We start from the raw sequence: 12401 nt of genomic DNA, 5'->3' as shown, positions 1-12401 counted from the left end.
CTCATCTCACAAAAGTCGCTACATGCATGTCGCCACACGCAACTCAACACACACAACTTGACAAACGAAACTCGCCCTAAAACACACACAAGTCTGGTATTATCCTTCAAAAATAAAAATCTGATTAATAAGCAGACAAACTACAACAATTGCACCATATAGGAAATACGGCAGCTGTCAGTCACATGACCTGTCTATTATGTGTATGTGTGAGCTAATATATACTGCCAGGGGGAGGGCTTCCTGTTGGCTGGGGATTTATCAGGCTGCCAATTTAGCTTACAAATACTGAGGTAAAAATACTGAGCAAATAACGTGTGAACGAGGTCTAATACAGGAGGAGATGACACACAGGTATATACTATATACAGGGGAGATGACACACAGATATATACTATATACAGGAGAGATGACATACAGGTATATACTATGTAGAGGAGGAGATGACATATAGGTACATATAAACATGAATGAAACTTGGCACTCAATTTTTGAGAAGAAAAGCTTCTTAGTTTATTGATGCATCCAGACAAACAAAACCGCTAAACGTTTTCGGTCCACACCGGACCTTCATCAGAGCGTTTCTTAGACATTGACTGGATGAGGAAGCTAATGAGCCTGAATGAGCGTCGCTCTCCTCTGCTCTGCACTACTAGCGCTCAGGATCCAGCGCCGTTACTCCCTCCAGGCTTTGTGCCTCTCCTCTGGCGCTTCACCTTCCTTTGTGATCCTGCAGCAGACTGCAGCTCCTATATCCCGTGCTCTGGCTGACGCTCATTCAGGCTCATTAGCTTCCTCATCCAGTCAATGTCTAAGAAACGCTCTGACGAAGGTCCGGTGTGGACCGAAAACGTTTAGCGGTTTTGTTTGTCTGGATGCATCAATAAACTAAGAAGCTTTTCTTCTCAAAAATTGAGTGCCAAGTTTCATTCATCTTTAATATACGGGGTGGACACCCTACTTGAGCACCGCCAACCCTCATATCTACTGAGTGCCGTGTTTCCTTACCATATAGGTACATATATATACAGGAGGAGATGACATACAGGTATATACTATATACAGGAGGAGATGACATACAGGTATATGCTATATATAGAAGATGACATGCAGATATATACTATATACAGGGGAGATGACACACAGGTATATACTATATACAGGAGGAGATGACATACAGGTATATACTATATATTGAAGGAGATGACATTCAGGTATATACTATATATAGGGGAGATGACACACAGCAGGTATATACTATATACAGGGGAGATGACATACAGGTATATACTATATACAGGAGATGACATACAGATGTATACTATATATAAGGGAGATGACAAACATGTATATACTGAGGTGATGAGGTGAAAATGAGAGGTGTGAGGTGAAAATGAAAAGGTGTGAGTGCAAAATGAGAGGAGTGAGGAAAAATAGTGGAGTGATCAGAAAATGACAGATGTGAGGTTGAAATGACAAGTGTTAGGGGGGAATGAGAGGAGTGAGGGAGAAAATGAGAGGTGTGAGGGAGAAAATGAGAGATGTGAGGGGGAAAATGAAAGATGTGATTGGGAAAATGAGAGGCGTGATGGGAAAATAAGAGAAGTGAGGTGCTATAACTAACCACAGACATTTACTATGCCCAGGCAACGCCGGGCTCTTCAGCTAGTATATTATATTTATGGAGATCATCAGCTGTATTTTAATCAAACAGATTTTCTCAGGGCTGTGATTGAAGTGCTTTGAGGGCTCATGGAAAAGACAATTTTTCGGCCCTCATATTTATCTTCCACTGTATCACTCTATTGCTTCAATTCCATACAAAAGCATATACAGGTTTTCTTTCCTATGGAATTCAACATCCAACAGAAAGAAATTGTGGAATGCTACATTGGATTTTGTATGCAATGTTTATAGGGAAAAAAATCTGTGCAAGCCTTAGGAGCCTATGGAGTCATGACACTGTGCAGTCTCCTTGCAAAGCAAAATAGGCTCGGTGCAAGACTCTGCTGTATGTATCAGCCTGGAGACTCATAACTAGTGTTGAGCATTCCGATACCGCAAGTATCGGGTATCGGCCGATACTTGCGGTATCGGAATTCCGATATCGAGATCCGATACTTTTGTGGTATCGGGTATCGGTATCGGATCAATAGGGATGTGTAAAATAAAGAATTAAAATAAAAAATATTGATATGCTCACCTCTCCGGAGGCCCCTGGACATCACGCTGGTAACCGGCCGGCTTCTTTGTTTAAAATGAGCGCCTTTAGGACCTGAGAATGACGTCGCGGCTTCTGATTGGTCGCGTGCCGCCCATGTGACCGCCACGCGACCAATCAGAAGCCGCGACGTCATTCTCATTCACTAAACTCCTAATTCTAGGAATTGAGGAACTGCGAATGACGTCGCGGCTTCTGATTGGTCGCGTGGCGGTCACATGGGCGGCACGCGACCAATCAGAAGCCGCGACGTCACTCGCAGGTCCTAAAGGCACTCATTTTAAACAAAGAAGCCGGCCGGTTACCAGCGTGATGTCCAGGGCCCGCCGGAGAGGTGAGCATATCAATATTTTTTATTTTAATTCTTTATTTTACACCTCACTATGGATCCCAGGGCCTGAAGGAGAGTTTCCTCTCCTTCAGACCCTGGGAACCATCAGGATACATTCCGATACTTGATGTCCCATTGACTTGTATTGGTATCGGATATCGGTATCGGCGATATCCGATATTTTTCGGGTATCGGCCGATACTATCCGATACCGATACTTTCAAGTATCGGACGGTATCGCTCAACACTACTCATAACTAACAAGTAGTCTTTATGTAACGTTGGTCACTTCTAATACCAAGTACTAATACCTAAAAAGAAAATAGTTCATGGTCATTAATCACGTACATGCCGAAGCGACTGCTGTAGCCTTGCAGTAGTAACACTCTTCAGCATACTGACAAGTATACTACAAAATCTGTCAAGTCATCTACAAACCATTCTGCTCCCATACAACAGTTTACAGCCTCTCATCCACAAGGTCAGAATACTTGGAAAACACATAGAATTAATTAGCTGGAAATGAGAACACAACCCAAACATTTCTATACAACTCATTGCCATGTACTAGAGCAACTTACAAATAATTAAAGGATTTTAGCATTTATCCAATTATTTTTATGTACAGTGTTTCAAGAAACCATAAAGAGTGATGCAATATATTTCTTGCAAGCTTTCTTTTATGCTCGGGATCAGCGGGAGGCTTTTCGAGGGCTTCAAATTTACTCAGAGTGTCAGGATATCAGATTATTGCATCCAGCTGCCAGCTGCTTTGATTGAACTGAAAGTCTGATCTAATTTGGTTCAAATGGCAAATTGCTCCTCTATTTATCCTTGAAGTAAATGTAGCGATGAAGTACTGCGCTCGGTAATATTTCAGGATATAGTATTGACAGAAATGTTGTACAGTTATCTTTCACTTAATGTTTCTATTGATAGCAAGTATTTTACCCATGTTACTGTATAATAGAGTTACCAGTTAATGGAATTGGCTTTAAGGTCTCTTTCACATGAGCGCTTATCGGGCAGTCTATTAAAGGTTTTGTATTATCCTGTTGTCAAAAAGAGCATAGAGAACATTTGAGGCATAGCATTGCTTCAAAGCAAGTGTGATGTATTTTCTCCTGACTTCAGCACATTTTCCTTCAGCTGTGCTAATGTCCATTCATTTTAATATCAAGAAAATGACAATACTTGTATCTCATGGGGCCGTAGCTTGGTCAGCCGATCACTTGTGCTCCAGTCTGATTACATCAGCATATACCCTGGGCTCTATCTGTTCTCTCACTTCATATTCCTATCAGACAGTGTGAGCTCCTTCTCACTGCTTTAACATTATGATTCCTATTGCATACAGTGAAACATGTACAAATAGAAAACATAATACCTCCTGTCAGAGACCCTCATCTCAAACAGGCGCTCTCAGATAGAAATGACACAAGCCGCTATGTTTAACAGGTCAAAGAGAAACTCCAGACTGCACACTTTAGTCTCTACAGGGATCTGGACTTACAACGCAAATCCCTGGGTTGCGTCCACAGTGTAGTTGCTTGCTACAGGAGAAGATTTAGGCAAGTATGGTCAAATGAAGCTGGGTCAGCAACAATAGGGGACAGAATCAGTAAGGTTCACATTGCGTTAGTGCAATCCGTTTAGCAGAAACGCTAACGGATTGCGCTAACACAATGTCCAAAAATGGATTGCGTTCAGCAATCCCGCTAGTGCAGATGCCCGATCTGCGCTAGCGAGGAACGGACCCTGAACGCTGCAAGCAGCGTTCGAGGTCCGTCCAAAAACTAACTGCACATCGCAGACGCATGCCAAAAATGGCATACGTTTGCGATGCGTCAGCGATCCGTTAGCACATTGCAGTCAATGGGTGCGCTAACGGATCCGTTACATAACAATAATTGCGACAATTGCACCATGTAATGGAGTCTGTTAGCGGACACCCACTAGCGCAATGTGAACCTAGCCTAAGCAAACCAGGTTTAGACTGGATGAGGCCGGTGTATTTAATTTGAAAATCCACGTGAGATTAATGTTAAGATAAGTATGCTAAGAGACCAGCTATATAACAAAATATTTCGAGTCCCAGTATATTTAGTCTCTTTCCACCCCACCTGATTGACAGTAGCAGCTTATAATGAACTGTGTATGATCTTAGAAGGGAGGAACAACGAGGAGCTGTAAATCAGGCTAGGTGGATGGATGTCATTCTGACATTGATTTTCAGACAAAACACAGCATTCTTATACTTTTTATGAGATCTGTTGTCAAATCCACTTTAATTAACTAATAATAATGGATGCAGAACATATTATCGTATCATAATTTGCTTCATAAATACAATAATATATCATCTGAATTAGTGGTCAACATTTAGATTGGAAATGTTTTTTAATTATAGTTAATGGTCCCATTCTTACACATAAGATGAACAGTGTTTTGTGCTGCTATAAGCGCAGGTAGTACACCGGCAACTTGCATGCCTTCTCAGTGTTGTTCTACTTACTGCGTTCTCCGCACTTCTCCTCCCTGTGTCAGGCCACTCTACTGTATCCTAATGCAGCACTTCCAACTCTGCTGCATATACCTGCTGTATCCACTTGGCTATAGACCCAGAAGAACAGAGTTTACAGACCTAGGTAGCATGTAGAAAGAGAATCTTTCAGAATGCTGAGTTCCAATCTGCTGGGTGCTTGGCAGCCTGGCATGACGATTGGGCTCTGCCAGGGGTTGCTCGTCATGGGAGCAATAGCCAGGGAATGATCTAGCTGTTGCTGTTGGTCCAGCTGGATGAAGATGTCAGCACAGCCGGAGTCTAAATGAGCTGCCACGGAGAAACACCTCTCTTCCCAGACCAAGATGACATGAGTAAAAAGTTTTGTAGTGCTATCTTTCCCATCCAGGGTCATCTATACAACTATCCCAAGGCACTAGAGGCCACCAGGCCTCACTGGGAGCTTAGTAACATAATATCGCTGGCTTCCTCAGTACATGAACACGTTCTCTCCATACCTACGCTGTTGCTCTTGTACAGAAAGTTTTGCATTGGCTCAATAACAGGAGGTATGGCTTCTGGAAACAAGGGTTACTGAAAAGTAGTAACCAACCTGGGTGGTCCATTGATACTAGAAGATACTTCAGTTTGTTCCAGGGCTCACTCACTGAAGCAAAAATCAATCCTAGTGGCCAGGTGCATAAGCGCATCCAGAGGGAAGACAAGTCACTGCCTTCCAACTCATCCCTAATTCGATCAGGCAGAACCTGCCGAAAGGTTGACAGTAAGACTTATTTTCCTTCAAGGCTAGCTCTGCCACCATGGTACGAAAGTGTAAAGCATACTGAGCTACGGCGTCCGTGCTCTGTTTCAGAGTCAGCAGGGATGAGGCGGTATGCAAAATAAGGCCTGGTTCCTCGAATACTGCTCCATGACTCGAGACGCAGGGAGGGTTCATGGAGCAATATTCCGGGGAGTTTTATTTCAAATAAAGGACTTTGAGCTGAGTACCATAGCGCAGCTTCAATGACAAATGGTACATTATAGCTGTTACCACCGGTCAATGCCAGCAGTGGGGTAACTATTTTCAAGCACTGTCTTAACTCTCTTGAGCATGGAGTTCATTTCCACTCATCCATGACAGCATCACAGAGCTGATGGATGTTAGAGACTTAAACTCTTTCACCTTTTATTTGAGAATGCTCAATAGAGTTTAGTCCAGTACCTTTACCCTCAGTTTCTTTAGCAAGGCAGTGGTCATTTTGGAGGTGGCTTTGGGGTTGTTATCATGTTGGAATAGAGCCCTGCGGCCCAGTTTCCAAATTGAGGAGAACATGCTCTGCTTTAGTATGTCACATTATATGTTGGCATTCATGGTTCCCTCAATGAACTGTAGCTACTCACAGCTGGTAGCACTCATGCAGCCCCAAACCATGTCACTCCACCACCATGATTGACTGTAGACAAGTGTAGCACGGCGGTGTACACACAGTGCAATTTGCACAGTGACCCAAGAAAGTCCAACATAATGTCTTTATTGTCCAAAAAAATTCACACAGCTAAAGGCAGCTTTATCCTCTGGATCGCAGCCGGGACATGCAAGTACTGTCCATATGGCACCCCATTTCCATGGGTGATAGGACCACTATATCACTCTTTGGTGCATAAGAAGCCAAGTTATCCTTGGCTCTGTGTTCAACCTCACACAGGCCTGTCCTGCATAGAGCTCCTGCCCTGCAACTTGAAAACAAACTACTGATACACCCAAACCAGCACTGAGAGCTTAAAATGGGAATAATGGACATAGAGTCACTCCTAGAACCCAGACTGGAGGGAAATATTCACCCCACTACCAAACCTGCAAAATCTCACCAAAAATGATAGCCCATGTTGGGTTTTCCCACAAACTGACTTGGTCAAATAGTTCATAGACCAAATCCAAACTTTCTTTTATTCTGCGTTGCTGTAGTCACAATGCACTCTAGCGGATTCAATATGTTTATATGCGCATCTAGGGGATACATATTGGCCCTTGTAAAATATTCTCCTCACTGTGTCACAGGGTTACCGCGACCGTGTGGAACCAGAAGACAGCAGCATCTGAATGCTCCTACTCCGGCACTAAGACGAAGCATTTCTTCTTCATTTTAATGGTGCTTGTTCCTTCTGGCAGAACAGGGGTTAATCGGCCATGTTGGAAATCTCTGTGCTCACAGCTGAGCTCAGTCAGCCATTCCTTTCCCCTTTATAATCTGGGCTTTGATACAAATCCTTGTCAGAATTAGCATTTGCTGCATGGCTTAAAGGGACACTGTCACCTGAATTTGGAGGGAACAATCTTCAGCCATGGAGGCGGGGTTTTTGGGTGTTTGATCCACCCTTTCCTTACCTGCTGGCTGCATGCTGGCTGCAATATTGGATTGAAGTTCATTCTCTGTCCTCCATAGTACACGCCTGCGCAAGGCAAGATTGCTTGTGCAGGCATGTACTACGGAGGACAGAGAATGAACTTCAATCCAATATTGCAGCCAGCATGCAGCCAGCAGGTAAGGAAAGGGTGAATCAAACACCCAAAAACCCCGCCTCCATGGCTGAAGATTGTTCCCTCCAAATTCAGGTGACAGTGTCCCTTTAAGGAGGGAGCGATGTTCATTTGAGAAGGAGTGTTGGAGGAAGTTATATGTGACTGTTGCTTGGTTTGTGTGGTAATTTTCTATCTATCTCTATTTTGTTGCTTTCCCTTATCTCCACTCCCTGATGCAATTCTCTGTTATATGTGAGTGAATATTTTGTATGTCTGGAGTTTTCTGTTAATCTTAGTATGTGTTACCTTGCTTGTCAGGTAGGTGTACTACGGTGCACAGTAGCGCCTCTCTTCCCTGGGTGGGGGAAGATAACAGACAGAGGGCTAACTCAGGAGATAAGGCAAGGGTGGAGGCCCCAGCATCTTCGCCTTCATAAAAATCCCAAGGAGTAGGGCAAGCTAGGGCGCCCCCTAGTGTTATGGATATAAAAGGTTCTCTTTTTCCTGGGTCACCTGACAGTTGTGTCATGACACACTGCCTCACACAAGACACACTTGTCTTTGTATTCCTCACCTGGTTGCCAGAACACAAGCTTGACATCATCTGAACCAAATATGTTTTTCTTGGCCTCATCAGACCACAGGACATGGTTCCAGCAATCCATGTCCTAAGTCTGCTTGTCTTCAGCAAAGTGTTTGCTGACTTTCTTGTGCATCATCTTTAGAAGAGGTCTTCTTCTGGAATGACAGCCATGTAGACCAATTTAAGGCAGTGTGAGGCATATGGTCTGAGCACTGACAATCTAACCCTCCCACCCTTTTAACCACTGCAGCAATGCTGGCAGCACTCATAAATCTATTTTGTGTGATGCTAGCCGTGAGTCAGAGTGGTCAAGGAATCCAAGGTCAGAAGCCAGGAGGGTATGTCATAAACAGAAAGAATAGACAAAAGCGTAGTCAGGTAACATTTTGAGGTCAGAGTACCGGGAGGATAACAGATCAGAGCTGGAGGGGTCAGTACGAAATCCAAGGTCAGGCAGCAGATCAAGCATACAGAACTCAAGGCACAGGAAAGCACAAACCTCAAAAGCTGAATGTATGTCTGGCAGAGTTCTGGGAGACACAGCTCAGTTAAGAAGCATGGCAATTGCCTGGAATAATGAACACTTGGAGACAAGTGATACCTCACAGTCTCAGATTGGATAGTTGAGCTGTCAATCAACACACTAACAGCTCAGCATGCCCCTGTACCAGATTGTATGGCCAAGCTGTGAATCAAAGTACTGACAGCTTCAGCACACCCATTCACCAGACTAGTCACTGAGCTGTCAGCAACTGAATCCCAGACACACTGAGGGGTGGAACCATGACAACTTCGCCAACGGCATTTTAAGTTTAATGTTCCTTGAAGACAACCAAACCCTATCCCCAATCTTAAAAACAGGACCCACCAAATGTCTTCTATCGGTCTTTTGTATTTGGTGAATCTGGGCAGTCCCAATATTCTTTTGAACATCCCTCCAGACAGCCCCAAGTTTCTGCACGGCAACCTCCACCCACCCCAGGGTATTCAGAACTAATCCTGGAAAATTCACCAAATGGGGACAAAAAACATAATTACAGAAGAACTGTGAGGTTCCCGTAGATTGATTTACTCGACTGTTAAAAGCAAACTCAGCAAGAGGTAAAAACAAAGACCAGTCCTCCTGTCATGCTGCCACAAAGCACCTTAAAATTTGTTTCAAAGATTGATTTATCCTCTCAGTCTGACCTGGTATCAAGGTGACAAGCAGATGAAAATGACAAGTCAATCCCTAGTTTAATGCAAAAAGCTCTCCAAAATTTAGAGACAAATTGAACTGCCCCATCAGACACAATGTTCAGAGGGATCCCATGTAACCTTACAATATGAGAAATAAACAACCTGGAGAGTGTATTTGCATTAGATATTCCTGAAAAGGAGCAAAATGAGCTTGCATGCTGAATTGATCAACTACCTCACAGATTTCAGTCTTCCCATTAGACAGAGGCAAATCTGTAATGAAATCCAATGACAAATGAGTCCATGGTCTTTCTGGAATAGGCAATGGAGCCAATTCCCTAGTCGGCCAGCTATGACTGACTTTGGTGCATGTGCAGACTTCACAAGTAGATATAAAATCTTTAATATCATTATGCATGGACGGCCACCAAAAAAGTCTAGCAACGGCTTTCCTTGTGCCAGTAACCACAGGGTGACCACTTAAAATGGAATCATGAAATTCCTGTAATACCCGCAATCTTAGGTACACAGGCACAAGTCATTTTTACCCTGGGGAAGTAGAAGGAGCAATCGACTTGACTTTACGATTCTCCTCTAGCAATTCTCCTCTAGCAATTCCGAGGTTACCACAGACACCACAATATCCTGAGAAATAATGGAGGATGGAGGTTCTGGAGAGGAAATGGAATCTACACTACGATATATGAGAAAGTTCTCACACAGTAGTAGTGCCGTAAGTGAGAGCACCGGAACTGCTGAACTCCGGTGAACTCTTATCACAGCTCAGTGATACACTGTGGGAGCGATTACCTTCTGTCAGTGCATTGCTGGCGGCCGGGTAGAGCTGTCACATCTCGCGATGTGACTCTTCTACATGTGAGATCATTGTGGGATGCTCAGGATTAAGTGGACTACAGCAGACAGGTAAGAATATGGTGCTTTATTATTTTTATTTATTTGCAGGAGACACGTGCATTGGGGATTAGGCAGTCGGTGAGTATGTATTTTGTATGTGAATATGTATGTAATTATTTAAATATTGTTTATTTTTTAACCTGAACACAGGCGCCGGCTGATGAGAATATTCTTCAAATAACCACTCCTGCTGTCACTGTTATATGTGACAGTAGATGAAGCCGGATGGAAGTAGTAGTCCCATCAGATGACGACTAAGTGCAATCACTATAGTCTGTTTCTCATATGGGTATGCACACACACACACTTTACCAGCTCAAACATCCAACATTGATACCCATGCGACGTTAGCAGTCTATAGTTGCTGTACTTTGTCCAAGATGGCCACTATTCTCTATTCTCTGCCCTCACAAAATTGAGCTTCCTCTTCCTCCTTCTGACATCACATCCGTTGACAATTTGCAGAGTTTTTGGCAGCAAATCCACAAACCTTTTTACACCTGCATTTTTGTTGAGGATTTGAATGACTCAATTGAAGTCAATGAGTGAAAAACGCTGAAGAAACGCAAAAAGAATTGACATACTTCAGAAAAAAACGCACTGCAATTACTCATGGAAATTAACTGATCATGTGCACAACACTTAAGGACTGTCATTGAATTACCTTGCCTAAGAATTCCATTGCATTTTTGGCCCATTTCCGCCCGGAAAAAAAACCTCAAACGCATCAAAAGCGCATTGTGTGGACATAGCCTGATGGCTGTGTGCTGAGTTACTTAGAAGGCGTGCCAAATTTACATAGTTATACAAGCTATACACTGACTACATTGTATCAAAGTGTAATATCTTCACTGTTGTCCCATGAAAAGATAGAATAAGATATTTACAAAAATGTGAGGGACGTACTCACATTTGTGATATACTGTTTGTATCTAGATGCCACAGTCACTATTGAAAATGGCATCTTAAGGGTTAAATGGGCAAGATTTGTGCTAACATCCCATCACAGCTGTAACAGCAGGGTGTTAGCTATGATTTACAGCTAACATGCTCTAATGACTTTGCCACCTCTGCTTGTCAGCTCTACTCCCTTGACATCTGAGAGTACATTCACACAATGAGTTTTCGGTGTGTGTTTGATGTTACAGAATTTCTGCACCATTTCTGCACCTGACAACCTGACTGAATGCGGGTTATGATCCAGTATGGACTTTGTAAGTCAGGTTAATTAACTGCACCTTACAAAATTTTTGAATTGACCTAAAGAGTGCTTTGCATTTGCCTTTTATGTTACTCATAATTTTGAAATGAAACTGGAGATAAATGAATTTCCTTGAAGATTATGACAGATGAAAATGAAGAAATCTCAAAAAGTATAATTAATAGCTGTGTTTTTGTCATTACAACGTAAAAGCTCTGAATAAATAGTACTTTTCAGAAAATGAGATGCTTATTTCCGTGAAACTGATCAATCAGCAGCTATTATTTAGCTTTTCTATGAAGAAGATTTCTTGTAATTTGTTCTTATTTTCATGTATGATCAAGTTAATTCTATAATTCAACCTGAGTAACTATTGTGAAGAATGGCTCTGAGAAGAGCAAGTGACTCTTACATTTCTAGATGCTTAACCTCCTCATGACTTTTCACATAAGTTTACGTCATGGTCAGGAAGGGGTTCACGATCTATGATGTAAACACTTTGAACACATGGTGACCGGAGGTTCCCGGAACCTCACACAGTGATCAGAGGAAGGTGCCTGCTGTTTCTGACAGCAGGGCATCGGGACTCGATGCCATGGGGAGATAAACTGCCCCTAGCAACTACGATCACTGTGATTGGCTGTTCCACTCTAAACAGCCCTAGCACAATGATTTTAATGTTTTGGTAAATGAAATTGCTTGAAACAATGATGTTCAGCTATGATCGCTGCAATAATAGCATTTGATCATAGGCTGGTGCTAGGAAACCACAGCGTCAGCAGCCCCAGAGCTGATTGGTGCGAATGGATGATGATGTCCGATCGCACCAATTGGTGAGGAGAAGCACAATCTGACTCCTCAGTGACTATCCTGCACCGCCTCATTCCAGCTTGGAGATGTGTCATTCTGCTGTCGATCTGCCGAGCCTTGTGGTGCCACAAACT

This window comes from Ranitomeya imitator, chromosome 1, assembly GCF_032444005.1.
Source record: "Ranitomeya imitator isolate aRanImi1 chromosome 1, aRanImi1.pri, whole genome shotgun sequence".
NCBI classification, from domain to species: Eukaryota; Metazoa; Chordata; class Amphibia; order Anura; family Dendrobatidae; genus Ranitomeya; species Ranitomeya imitator.
This window is presented reverse-complemented; position numbering follows the sequence as displayed.